At 36.2% G+C, this 12,923-nt stretch overlaps 1 long non-coding RNA gene and 1 other non-coding gene across 2 annotated transcripts in view; one reads left to right on the forward strand and one right to left on the reverse strand.

The window, feature by feature from the left end:
- LOC127804216 (uncharacterized) overlaps positions 1 to 12,923 on the reverse strand; it is a 90,208-nt gene that overhangs the window by 59,405 nt on the left and 17,880 nt on the right. The gene's annotated exons all lie outside the window — the stretch shown is intronic.
- On the forward strand, positions 1,371 to 1,477 carry LOC127805368 (small nucleolar RNA R71). Its single transcript, XR_008024104.1, has one exon. It is a non-coding gene; the product is annotated as a small nucleolar RNA R71 (small nucleolar RNA).

The following is a 12,923-nucleotide window of genomic DNA, read 5'->3' on the forward strand; positions in this document are numbered from 1 at the left end:
AAAGAAGTCAATAGGAAAAATAAATTTATCCACTTTTACCAAAACGTTCTCCACTACTCCCCTCGGATATTTGATACTTCTATCAACCAATTGAAGAGAAATAGTGGTAGGTGTTAGTTCTTTTAATCCAAGCTTCCTGAAAATAGAGTAAGGCATTAGATTTATACTAGCACCCAAATCACAGAAAGCTCGTTCAAATAATAAACTACCAATGGTACATGGAATAATAAAACTCCCTAGATCTTTAAGTTTCGGTGGTAGTTTGTTTTTCAATATAGTGCTGCTCTCCTCCGTTAGCATAATAGTTTTGTGCTCCTCCAACTTCCTCTTATTTGATAAAATTTCCTTCACAAATTTCGTATAGCTAGGCATTTCAGCTAAGGCATCAACAAATGAGATGTTTATGTGAAGCTTCTTGAATACCTCTAGGAACTTCTCAAATTGCTTGTCTAGTTTGTGTTTGCGCAACCTATGAGGGAATGGAATTTGAGGAACATATGGCTGAACCGGCGGTGGAATTACCTTTTCTTGTTCACCTACTACTTCAAGTATTTCAAGTTGATCTATTGTCTCCTGAACAATACCATTTTCTTTTACCACACCTGGCCTTTTAACATGAATTTTTGGTAGTTGCACCCCACTCCTTGTTGTGATTGCATTTACTTGCTCCTTTGGGTTAACTTCTGTATTGCTCGGCCATGTGCCCAGTTGCCTTTTCGTTAGGATTTTTGCTAGCTGCCCAATCTGATTTTCAATATTCTTAATGGCTACGTCTGTCCGGTTACATCGTTCTTGAAGCTTTGAAAGTGCTTCCTCCCATCCTCATTTTTCCTCTTGTGGCCGCCCTTATTTTGGTGGATTTTAGATGTTTTGAGTATTACCATAAGAAAAAAGAGGATGATTCCTCCAGCCCATATTGTATGTTTGTGAGAATGGGTTATTCTGATGCCTTTGGAAATTTTGCTGATGTTGAAAATTCTGTGCATAGGCAGCTTGTTCTGTGAATGGTGGATTTATGAGCAACGGACATTCAGGCGATGGATGAATTGCTCCACAAGTTGCACATATGGGAAGTGATCCTTGCACCATATTAACATTCGAAGTATACTTTAAGGCTTCCATTTGCTTTGATAATGCATCAATCTTGGCCAACATCAACGTGTTAACATCCACCTCATGCACTCCTACTACTCTTTTATGTGAGTTTCTATCTGGCCACATCACCAACTGCTCACTCATTGTCTCAAAAAGGTCATGAAGCTCCCCGACTGATTTGTTTCAAATTGATCCTCCTACTATAGAATCAACTATAGAACGGCTGTGAGGAGTGAGTCCAGCATAAAAAAATGTGAATTTGAGCTGGTAGTGGAAAACCATGACTAGGACACTTCCTCAATAGCTCCTTGAACCTCTCCCATGCTTCATGAAAATTTTCAGACTCAGCTTGCTGAAAAGTTGAAATCTCATGCTTAAGCATGGTAATTTTGGCCGGTGGAAAGTATTTGAGTGTGAACTTCTGTACCAAATCTGCCCATGTAGTAATACTACCCGGTGGTAATGAATCTAACCACTCTCGAGCCCTATCCTTCAGACTGTGAGGGAAAAGGCGCATCTTGAGTGCCTCTCCATTAATTCCTTGATATTTGAAATTCCCACAATACTCCAGAAATCGAGACAAGTGATAGTGTGGATTTTCCTCACTCATTCCATAAAAAGGTATGTTGTTGGCGAAGAGATTGATCACATCCGGTCTCAACTAAAAGTTTTCATGCCCATAGGAAGGATAGATTATGCTTGATCGATTCTCAATCACTGGGGGCATCATGAAATCCCCCATCAGAATGTCTCTTTCATTGACTTCAACGGGTTGCACCATTCGAACGAGTTGATTCGCGTTGTCACCCATATTATTCAGTTACTCTTCCCTCTTTGCTCTCTATTCACGAAGTCTTTAATGAAACGTTCTTTCTATCTCAGGATCGAACTCACAAATATCCGAACGTTCTGAACGGCTCATGCAACTATCTCAATCCCTACACACACAAAAAATTGAAATAGCTCAGCCCAAAAACTAACGAGAACAAAATTTAACAGTTAAAGCTAATATCAATCAAAGCAATAATCAAAAGAGGTAGTCCCCGACAATGGTGCCAAAAACTTGTCCAGCCTATTCTATCGCACAAGTGGACGGATCAAGACAAGTAATACAGTGATGAATAGAGTGTCGTACCCACGAGGACTAACTTTTGACGTTTACTCTAACTTATTTAACCTTAACCTAACACACACATTAACAAAGAATTCAACTGTAATGAAAACTAATTTATGAATAAAAGATGCAAACAAAATAATTCCTTTGATTTAAAACTCACAAGACTAAGGCACTAGGGTTTGTGAATCCACCGTCGGCCTTCTATGATTCAATTATTCGTTACTCGGGTTTTGCTATTCCTTATCTTAGGTTGAAAATCGATGATCCAATCACAACCAAAAGCCTCTCTCGATGGTCATTCAGTTCCATGAATATATATGAGATTAACTATCTCTAGTCAACCTTCGAACATATAAACATGCATTCAATCATGGAGATCATCACAAAATGATTTCATAGGGCATAACTGTATCTCTACCTATTATAGGACCCTATGTTGTTTGCTACCATGTCTAATCCATATTGAATCTCTCGAAAGCAATATAAATCACAAATATGTTCCAATGGTGATCAAGCATCAAAACAATATTATGAACATAACAAACAATCAACCCGAATGGATAAGAAAATAGCAAACCAAATAACTTTAAATCAAACCATTAGAAGTCGAGGTTTCATCATTCACCCTAGCTATAAAAACTTAGCTATGCATGCTCTCAATCAAAAGAAAAAGAAAAGAGTTGGAATCCATATCAAAGAATTGAGAAAGAAAAGAAAAATAAAACCCAAGAGGAGTCTTCAATCTTCCGTTGGCTTCTCTTCCATTCCAAAAACTCCCAAAATCCTCAAGAATTAGTCTTTATATAGTGGTTTTTAGGTTATTAAAGTCGTGCATAGTGAAAACTCTCGTTTTCCATTGATTTGGATGGAGACGGGCCGAAATCGAGCTTTGATTTGAAGTTCAGAACGCTACCGCGGTATGCTTGTTGCTGCAGACCCGTGAGCTCCAGATAGCAATTCCTAAAGCGGTCCTACAACGGTATGCATTCTGTTGTAAGACCGTGAGATCCAGAAACTAAATCTTATAGCGGTCCTACAGCGATATGCGTTCCGCTATAAGCCCGCTAGCCTTCTTCTTTGGCCTCTTGCTTTATCATCTTCCACTTTTACTCTCGATACTCTTTTGCTTCTTTTAAATCGATACCCAACCATGCCTCCAAGCTTTATTTCACTCTTATCATGCACCAAAATCACTCTTTTTGCTCTATGTCCGCTTTGCATGTAACGTGTACCTATATTGACAATATTAAGGCCAAAATGAGTAGCAATCATATTCATTGAATACTTAAATGCTAAGCTTGAACCACTAAATAAGAGTGCAAAATATGTTGATCAACGCTCCTACTCAAAAGTATTTCAAAACCCAACGCAACCCTAGCCCAAGAGTATCACATCAGCATTATCCCCGGAATCAACGACACCTCGGTATTAATGCTATTGCTTAAAGGAACCTGGGGTGGTGTCCACTCTCAGCCCCGTCACTTGAGCCAACAACCGAGGTGGTGTCCACTCTCAGCCCCGCCACTTGAGTACCATAGGGTGAAGTCCGTCTCAGCCCCGTCCCAAGTGTGTCACATAGCATCAATCCTCGGCACGCATCCCGAGTGTTGTCACTCAAGGGCCACATCACAGGTTAACAACCCACGTCCCACATGGACAACACATAACATGCCAATGCCGAAAATCATAACATGCATAACATAAAATCAACATTTCAATGTATGCAATTTATCGTACGAAATTCAATGCATATGTAAATAATCGTTTGGATGAACCATCGCACGAAACCAATCGCTCACGATAAATCAAAAGTGATCAAAAGTAACAAGAATATGCACAAGAATTGGATTGAACAAGTCACAGTAAACCATTCACATGCCACAAACAAGTTTTTCCGGTAGAACCACTCACCTTTGGACGCAACTCAAATTTTCTCGAAAAGCATGCTCTGCCTCAATTTGCGTGCCAATCTCAAACTTTGCACGAGTCACTTCTCATCAAGCTTCAAGGCATCCTAAGCATCATATTTGTTCAAAAAGTATATCAATATTTATTTTCTCCAATTTTTCATAATTTTCTTCCTATTTCCTTTATATTTCTCCTCCAAAATTCCAATAAATATCTACTCAAGGTTTTTCCTCAATTTTTCTTCACAATAATTCATAAATCAATATTCCCTATCTTCTAGAATTTTCTGAAAATTTTTCCATACTTCCTCCTATTTTTCATAAGCCTTATTTTCCTTGAAAATTACGAAATGATCATTTCCTCCAACATTTTTCAAAATTTTCCTCCACCATAATTTCTAATTTATTTTTCTCAAAATAATAAAAAAAATTCCAAAAATACCTGAGTTGTCACATGCCCTCACGCGCGGGCAAGTGGTGCTGCGTGTGGCAGCCGCGCGTGCATTGCATGCGCGTCGTCTTCTCCAACGAGCAGTTCACCGGCCGGCACCAGAATTCGCCCCCAATCACACTAGTTGGAAGCTCTCTCCTAGTCAATCACGAGGGTACCCTTGGGTGCCAGAAACGACCACCGAAGGGTCCAAATCAAGCAAAATCAGTCTCGATCCAGCCACCACAAGCGATTTTCCAGCCACCCTCGAAACACCCTCGAACCACCTCAAAACCCACGAAAACACTACAACAAATTTCGGTTTTCTCTACGAAATTTTTCATAGTTAAAAATCTAATTTTCGTAGCAAAAAACAATCAGCTACGAAATTTTATTCGTAGCGTGAATCGTAGCCAAAGCCTCGTAACTAATAGTATTTAGCTACAATTTACAATTTCGTAGAGAATAATATACTTTTCGCTACAGTCCGATAAATGTAGAGAAAACATTAATTTTATACTACGACATATATCGTAGCTAATTATACCAATTCTCGTAGGTGATGATGCTGATTTTCATGGTTGATGATGTTAATTTTCGTAACAAATAACATAGCTTTTACTACGAATGTCAAATTGTAGAGATAACACTTATTTTTAACTACAACAAATCGTAGCTAATTGTACCAATTTTCGTAACAAATTGATTTTCATATACCAATTTTCATAATAAATTTTCATAGCAAATTAATTTTCACATACCAATTTTCATAGCAAATTGATATTCACATACCAATTTTCGTAGCAAATTAATTTTTTTCTACAATTTTCATAATTAATTCTATATACAACTAACAAACCATATCATTAAATTCAATTTCGTAGCCAAAAATAAAAAATAAAATCCCCTTTTTTGGGAATAATATTTTTCTCTAAACCTACACCAACCCTTACAACATGAAATTTAAAATATAATACATAACTTCAAAATCATTCAATTAATCACATAAAATAAAATTAATGTCGACCACAATCTTCACCATGTTTTGAATATAGCTAGTACATAAAACCAATACGTGTAATATTGATAGCAACATTAAATTCTAAAATAAAAAGTTAAAAATTGACACAACGAAAATGTATCTCGAAGTGTCTTTCTTGTTTTTTCTTTTGTTGCTTACGCTTTCTTCCTTTACTACTTGTGCACGATAAGAACCTAGAAAACAAAAGTCAACACAAATTAAAAGAAGAAATAAATAAAATACTTTTTGAACTCAACTCTTCGATGGAAAAAGAAAGGGTCATGCATACATACTGAGAGAATTACTCTAGTAATTCTAATAGAATTAAGATGCCAAAGCAGGAAACTTGAAAAATCCCAAAGTAGGAAACTTGAAAAATTTTAGTCTAGGATATTTTAGAGTTGTAGATCAGAAGTAAAAGCCAAAAATAACTCCATCTATGTTATTACTTGAACCAGCAGTTTAGGCTTTGGAGAGTTTCAAGTTCAGTATGGTTAAGTAGCCTAAAAAGGGAGATAAAACAAAAAAAAAGAAGAAAGCAAAAACACAATCTATGTTTAGAAATTCCAAAAATGAATAACACCCTAAGTTTAGAAGTCCTAAACCTAGATTTCTTTTATATTACCTAAAGTTTTATAAAAATTTTGGCAGAGTCTCCCCTGTAAATTGGACTTAGCCAACCTGTAAAGGGACACCACATCCACATCACAACTAAAGACACCTAATCACACTCATCCAACATCTCAACAACCACCAAATAATTCAAGTTTCAATCCCCAACTCCACAACAATAAAAATATTAACCAACTAAGTAAATAACTTAGTCCAAATGGAAGATTTGGATCCAACCAAACCAAAACTAATTTATTCAAAATTTTAGGATTAAACAATTAAAAGAATGGGTAAATAAATGAATACAATACATGTAACACCCCCTCTCCTAGAACTGCCCGAGAAGAGGTGCTACTGGGGATAATAAAATAAACTGACTGATAACTGAATTCTGATACCAATACTGTATATATAACAATTAACTATAATAAAACTCTGAGTCAACAAAAACTGAAATCATAAGTTGCATCTAAGGGAAATCCCTAAACTGGAATATAAAATAAATCTAAACTGATCAAGCACTAACTAATAAACTAACAACTCCCAGACATCTTTGGTCTTGAGCGGCTCCACGTACACACACTACTGGACACTGCTGCTAGGCCCCACATCTGGTACTCCCCCACTAGGACCTGGAATGGTGAAGAGTACAAGGTGAGCTACAAAGCTCAGCAAGTAATAAACTGGAAAGAATAACTGATGCTGAATCGAAGAATATCGATACTGATAAAAATACTTACTGAACTTGTACTAAGAGATATAATAATCACTGGATGGCATTATAAGATGTAATGCACATAAACTGTAAACTAAATGCAGGTACGCAACTTTGGCACGTAGGCCCACATAACTGTAAGACATACCTGACTGATCTGAGTCCTGCAAACATAAAAACTGTAAGCATATACTTTGGGCAATATGCCCCTAGCTCCTTGGTCGACATCAGGCGAGCAACTCATAACTGAGATATAATTGAACTGATACTAGTGGGATCCCTGCGGACAAGCTGCCTGGCGCGCATAATGCAATGCTCAAATAAGTGCTGGCACACGATATGTAGTGCTCCATATAAAGTCATGCTCAATGCTCATACAATGTGTATGCACATAATCTCACAAAATAATGCTGACCATGTCATAATGAACTGCTAAACATGGTATATGATTTTTTACTAGAAATATTGAGATTCAAATATTCTGAAATTTCTGAGTATAGGCATGGCATATTGGATTTTGACATATCTTGGCATAAAAATTCAATATTTGAATAATTGAATATTTATATTAAATTTAATACTTGAATCAAGAATTTATTGGAAGCTATTTGGATGCCATTTGATACTATTTGGATGATTGAGAAAGTCTAAGGAGGAAATTTGAATGAAAAATAGCTCATTCGAATGAAAAAAATGGATTTCAGCAAGCTCATTCGAATGGCAGAAAACTTATTCGAATGACAGAGACTCATTTGAATGACAGAAGGCTCATTCGAATGACTGATGATATTCAAAGGCTATTCGGATCTGATCTGGGACTCATTCGAATGACTCACAAATTCATTCGAATGAATTTTGAAAATTTTCAACTTTTGAACTGGCAAAACTCGACTCATTCGAATGCAACAGTAAGCTTATTCGAATCAATTTGAAGATCATTCGAATGACAAGAAGGCTCATTCGAATGCTAGACTATACAAAGCAACAACTTACTCACATCTTCAAGGGCTCATTCGAATGACAACAAGGCTCATTCGAATGAAAGTCAAAAAACCTCAAAAATTCATACAAATGATACGATATCTCAGGACTCATTCGAATGACAAGGCACTCATTCGAATGACTGATACATTATAAGGGAAAAACATTACGATAACACTGAAACTTATTCGGATGCTTTGAAACTCATTCGAATGACACAAGGCTTATTCGAATGACTGGATTCTTATCAGATATACAGCTTACGATAACAGAGATCATAACTTGAATCAAAACTTATCTTCACTACACCATTCCAAAAGAAATCTTGGGAGAACAATCCCAATTGATATATAAACAACTTGAGGGATGATTTACTAATCATAACTAATGAAAAACGTTGCAAGGAACATGCATGAACTGGCTGGTACTCACTGTACGCATGTAAATACATATATAAACATGCACTGAACTGTTATAACTCACTATAACGCACATATATATTTATATACATGCACTAGAACTGATATTAATATGAAACTCAATGAAGAACTTGAATAAACTGAGAACGAACTAACTTCAATCTGTAATGAAAGGAATTACATATAGGATACTTGCCTTACGATCGATCGGATTGACGATTTGTTAAAACACTTTGCCTACGCAATTACTGATGCTATTCTTGGCTCTCTGTTCTTGCGGCGTGAAGAACATATGGCTTATGAAAATATATATACACTGATCTAAGAAGCCCTAACGCCATAACTCATTCTCCTATTATAACTAGGAGTCTTTCAATCCGAATCCTCCTCACGGCTGGGTTAATTAATCCCTTAATCAAAATAATTCTATTTACTAATTGAATATTAACATCCAATCCGTAAATGACCAACACGTCCTTGCATTTAATTTTCACAATAATTAAATATAATTAAATTCTATTTTCTCAATAAAATCTCTAAATTGCCACATTAAATAATTAAATGGCAAATCCTCTTAATTAATTGCTTCAATAATTAATTAACTAATTCTAAATAAATACTAGGCCCTCTAACGGGTCGTTACAATACACCATCAAATCACTTTACATTATTTATCTCAACCAAGATTTCATGATTAAGCATCTTTTGTGCTCCTCCTATTTTACATTATTTATCTTAACTACCAATATTCACAACACCACTAATTCCAACATATACAATACACAATGAAGAATTAACAATGTGAAGAAGAGGAAAAGGAATAAGATAGCATTCAAATCACTTACCATGAAAAATTATTCGGTAGAGTCAAAATCAGATCCAAGTAACCTCTTAAAAAAGAGATCATGTTGCTCTAACTTTTCCATGGTAGTGTTGATAGAGCACATATTTTCATATTATTTAGCCCTCATATTTAGCCTTTTTTGCACATTCGTTGTATCATTTTATTCATCTTGATTTTATTTCATTTTATTTTATAGGAATTGGGCTTCACACTATTTTACTTTATTTTTCCAGGTTTAGGGCTATGGGATCATGAGATGGGGCATGAGACGTCTTGATGGCAATGAGATATCTTGGAAATTGGAGATAGAGAAGTAAGGGCAAATTTTGGCAGATTTAACCTCTTGCACTTCCTTCAGTATTTTGGCCAAGATAAAATTCCAGAATGAAGATGATGTCTTCAGAGATACTGTAGAGGACTTCTTGGGCTTTCAGGAATGGTATGGTTTGTCCAAATCCGAGTTTGTTTGGGCCTTCAAACAGCACTTCAAAGTCGGAGCTAGGAAGTTGGGTCAAAATTAGGAAAGCTACGCAGATGCTGATTCTTTAAAAGGCCATATCTTGGGCGTCCGATATCCAAATCACGTGATTCAAAAGCCCAAATTCATATAATCTTCCTAATCTACAATTCTTATGAAGAGGACGAAGCCCATAACGCAAGTTAAACTATCCGAAATCGGCTGTGAAGTGGCAGTAACCTAGGGTTTCCTCCTTAAGCTCTACTTAAGCACCTTAAGAGGCGATTAAAAAGAGGTATTCTTTGGAAGGGCGTGAACAGCAGCCAACTTTCCCTCTCGCCATTGTTCTTGTCAAGATGGAGGGCTAAGGATTCTGTAATCAGTTGCAATACCATCCTTGTTCCCGGTTTGAGTCATTGGTTTTAATGGAAATCTATTTTTTAGTTTTAACTTCATTGTTCTCTCTTAAATCTGTGTATGTGTTGATACCGGTTGGATGAATGCATGCATTGTCTTTGTTTGAGAATCTAAGGTTTTTGTGCTCGGTTGAGGCTTTAACTAGAAACAAGAACAACCTGTTTGAATGGTATTTCAATCAGTCTCAAATCTGTACAATAAGGGGAATCAAAACTGATAGATTGAACTAAGAGGTTTCTGAAATCTGTTTATTGGTTTTCTTTCCAATCTTTGGCGGTTGTTAAAGGATTTTTCTGATTTTCGATTTGAGGATTAAAACTAAACAAATTGTTTATTGAGAAGGCGATGAAAACTGGGATAGAAGGTTGGTTTGCAATTGATTGCATCTCGATTATTTGTGTTCTTGCTTATTTTGTTTTTTGTTTTCTTCATCAAAACTTTTCCCCCCGTTTAACCTTGTTTTGACAGATCCGTTGGAGGTTCGTTGGGAGACGACTTAGGGTTGCATCCTTGCTGCAAATCAAAACCATCATTCATCTAATCTATCGGTGTTCGACAGCCCCGATCAAGTGTTCAATTGTTCCTTCAATTGGTCCCGTTCTGCTTTAGATTGTCTAAGGTCCTCTTCCAATTCCAACATTTTTTGTGTATTTGAGTTTGTTGTTCTTGTTGGTTTTGGTCCATATCCGAGTCCCTTGATATATCATGACTTTGTGCCAAGGACCATGTCACAAATTTCAGATGGACTTAATGAAGTACCATCAGTAACTGATTGAGTAAGAAGTTCTTGCATTTCATTCTGCAAAAGTATAAGAATTAGAATGCTGAAACCTCAAAACTTATGTAATCAATTATTGAAATTAGAATGTAAAATTGTTGTCCAAAGAAGTAACTTACATAATTTGCTTCTACTGCTGGATTCGTCCATCCTTTCCCTTCACTATAGTAAGTGCGTTTATAAAATGTTATTCGATCACATTCCTCTCCATCAAGCTCGTTCAAACTCTACATTTTTTTATATCAATAAGAAAAAGTTTGTTGTACAAAGGATATATATTGAATAATAAAATTAATTCTTATAATTTTATTTCGAAGAGTGATAAAGGCTCGTGAACCTTGGTTGTGAGATGTAATTCTTTTTTTCCTATTCTCTTATTCTTCGCACATCTTTCCTGTACAGGAACAAAATCATATGAAATACCAAAAGGAAAGTGGAGAATTTGAGTTTGAACATTAAGGCGATACACACCTGAACCTTGGGGCTTGACCAATATGCACAAAGATTATCCCAATTTTCTTGGGTAAGCTTAGCGGGTTTGTTTTGTTTTGCTTCTTCTAATGTCTTAAATTTTTGAAAATGCTTGTGAAGATGATATCTTTGATCCCTACTTCAATTCTTTAATATATCTTCCACTTTTTTTCTTACATCTTCTTCTCCTATATCAATAATGTCCAACCTCATCTAGAAAAAAAAGTAAAATAATTTAAGGTATTACACATATAATTGAAATGACCTAAATTAAAATTAAAAAAAAAAAACAAAACAAAATGGTGATCGTTAAAGATAAAAAAATAATTGAGTACAAGTTTACTTACATTAAGCCAGTCATATGTAGAAGTCAAATGATCATGATTGTTTTTAAGATCCTTCCACTTTGTTGGCTTGGGAAAAAAGTCTCGAGCTATAATACCAAGCTCACTTGATAGCTTTGCAGATTCAATCCTATCAACTGGTCATCCTTTATCCATGGAAATATGTATAGGCATTTTTTTCTTAATTATTTTGTTAATCTTTCTTAAGCCCTTGCCTTTTGTCGGACCTCGGCCTGTACTAGTTGCATTAGAAGTGGAACCTACAATAGACATCACTATTTAAGTAGATATAAAGCAAAATAAGTACCATATTACAACCACAACTTAATGTTTTAGAAATACCAATATTGTCAGATAGAGTCAGTGGAGTGCTACCAGGTTGAGGACCATCTATCATTGAAGTAAGGGACGGTCCACATGGCTCTTGAGGAGGTGAGTCATTTGAGGTATTAATAGGTTGAGGTGGCCCAGTTGAAGTCCTTGAAAGAGGTGGTCTATGTATCCCTTGAGGCATGTGTAATACCCGGTATTACATGGTATTGTAAATAAATAAGTTTTGACTATTTTGGCAGGGCCTCGGGTGGTTCGGGAAGGCCAAAAGTCAATTTCGAGTAATTTATTAATGAAATTTGCCAAATTGGCGGCTGGGAGTGCCTCGGGACTTGGATTTCCAGGGAAGAGGGTAAGAGATTGATGAGCGTCTCGAGATGAGATTAATGACGCTAGAAGCGGTCCGACAGGGAATAATTATTGGAATAAATTATGTATAAGCCCGAGTGGGTGCTAATACCGAATAGGCGGAGGGGACCTCCTGGAAGCTAAGGGGACCCTAGGGGTGGTTCGATTTTCTGAGTAAGGCAACCCTTAAGTGTTTTCGGGTCGAATAAAGGTTCCGTGCAGGCGCAAAGTCGAAATCAAGATTCCCGAGTAGATGCCAGTTATTAATTTTCAATGAATCAAGAATTTGTGTGGGTTAATGATAATTAAATTAGGCTGGGAGGGCCTATATGTCATTATTAAAAATTCCTAAGTGGAATTAAGGGGTTCTCTGGTGTAATTAATGAGGATTATGGGGTTATTTTGTAAATATATATATATATGTGTGTGAGAGGAGGAAGCTTCCTTAAAGCTTCCTCACGAGCGCCCTTGGTATTTTGAAATCAAATGCAGAGGGTATGGGTGATGGCTGGGAGATCAAAGATGTTAGTGTAGGTACTCTAGACCCAATCAGATTGGACAAATTGTACACTGACATTTGTAATCATATTTCATATTGAATAAAGAGTTATTTAATTCTACAAAAAGTCGTTCTATT

The sequence above is a fragment of the Diospyros lotus genome, chromosome 6 (assembly GCF_014633365.1).
Source record: "Diospyros lotus cultivar Yz01 chromosome 6, ASM1463336v1, whole genome shotgun sequence".
Lineage (NCBI taxonomy): Eukaryota > Viridiplantae > Streptophyta > Magnoliopsida > Ericales > Ebenaceae > Diospyros > Diospyros lotus.